Source organism: Propithecus coquereli, unplaced genomic scaffold (assembly GCF_000956105.1).
Source record: "Propithecus coquereli isolate 6110/MARCELLA unplaced genomic scaffold, Pcoq_1.0 Scaffold35, whole genome shotgun sequence".
Classification (NCBI taxonomy): domain Eukaryota; kingdom Metazoa; phylum Chordata; class Mammalia; order Primates; family Indriidae; genus Propithecus; species Propithecus coquereli.
In genome coordinates, this window is record NW_012149174.1 from 5884639 (window position 1) to 5886556 (window position 1918).

Sequence of the window (1918 nt, forward strand, 5' to 3'; positions counted from 1 at the left end):
TGTTTTTCATATTGACTTTTATTAGACAGTAGGAAAAAGCTAGTATTTTATTTAGCCCTTGATTTTTTTTTTTTCTTTTTCTTTTTTATTTAAAGACAGGGTCTTACTCTGTTGCCCAGGCTGGAGTACAGTGCCGTGATCATAGCTCACTGTAGCCTTGAACTCCTGGGCTCAAGCATTCCTACCTCAGTCCCCTGTGTAGCTAGGACTGCAGGTGTGTGCCACCATGCCTGGTTAATTGTTTTTGTAGAAGTGAGATCTTGTTATGTAGCCCAGGCCCATCTGGAACTCCTGGCCTCAAGATATCCTCCCACCTCAGTCTTCCAAAATGCTGGGATTTAGGTGTGAGCCACAGTGCCCCACCTCTTGATTTTGTTTTTTAAAGTTAAGACAATACAGTGATACAGTTTAGAGCAATAATAAATTATAATTAATGTATAGATAATTTTGGCAGTTGACTTCTCAACACTAATGTCAATCTATATTTTAACAGAGCAGAAAAATTTTATTTTTCATGTCTGTGAAGATTGTCTTTGAAGGATTGCTTTAAAGGCTGAGTTTGAATATGTGTTATGAAATATGTTTGTGCTCATATTCATTTTGTACTTATTATATAAGACAAAGCATCATACTAACTTGTCACAAAGCTCATCAGCCCATTGGACCGTTATCCATAAAGTGTCATTAAAAAAAGAATGTGCAGGTTGCATGGGACACTTCTACTTAGTGGCTATAGACCCTATATGATCAAGCTGCCTTCTGTGTATGAGCTAGATTATAGTTAAAATCAAATTTTAACAAACTTTTGTCATGAAACGTAGCCTAAAAGAAACTGATTAGAATTAATATAGGTAGACTTTTCTTCTTTACGTTGGACCTCTGCAAGCCGTATCTAAATGTGGCTAGATTCTTAGTTAACTTATGCCCATGACTCCCATAAACCTTTCTTTTTCCAATTTAAGGACTATGCCACCTCCTACTAATCAATCAAAATCTCAACCAGAAAACTGCTCCTTCCTCCTTTATTTTACTGTTAACATTGATGCTATTAGAGGTCAAGTTTAGATTGAGATCACTTGGAAGAAATACCAAATAAGGTTTTGTTTGATTTATATTGTGTTACAAGTGAAGTGAAAATAATTTACTAAGTACTTACTGTAATTTAATTCCATTTTTAAATGATAAATTAAAGTTTATTCTTGCTTTCAAAGGTAGCTTTATCATTATATAGCAGTACTGCGTTACTGGGTTTCTTTCAAAAAGTGGTAAAAATCTACTGATACAGGTTTTTGATTCATTAAAAGGTAAATTCATTACCATTGTAAGATTACGTATTTGGGTCTTTTCTTTGAATACACCGTATTAGAATTTGCAAAATATTACATTTGTAGAAAGCTTCTTTCTCTAGAAGGTTGAATCCCTTTTTATGTAGCATGAGTTGGTATATGTGTCAGATTCATACAGATTTTATTTTGTTTTTTGATAAATCTTTGGTCACTTGAACAATCACCTTTCTTTAACCATATAAAATAAAGTTATATATATGCTGATATATCTTCAGAAAGTATACATATTTGTGGTGGCTCTCTTTTTTTCTTTCTTTTTTTTTGGTTAATATAGGTTTAACTGTGTTTGAAACTGGTCAGAAGAAAATAGAAAAGAGGAAAAAGTTCAAAGAAAATGATGCATCTAATATTGATGGTTTCTTAGGACCATGGGCAAAATATGTGGATGAAAAAGATGTAGCCAAACCTTCAGAGGTAAGCTTTGATGTTTTTCATTGTCAATTTGGTTGTATGCTGTGCCTCCATGAAGGATATCTATATTAATTAATAAACTTGAGATTTCCTTAGAGAACCAAATGACTCATCAAAATTTCTCTGCCTTAGTTCATTAAGAAAATATAATAAAATTTCTT

At 32.8% G+C, this 1918-nt stretch overlaps 1 protein-coding gene across 1 annotated transcript in view; it reads left to right on the forward strand.

The window, feature by feature from the left end:
- Positions 1–1918, forward strand: part of CDC40 (cell division cycle 40) — a 55101-nt gene that overhangs the window by 35455 nt on the left and 17728 nt on the right. The gene's annotated exons all lie outside the window — the stretch shown is intronic.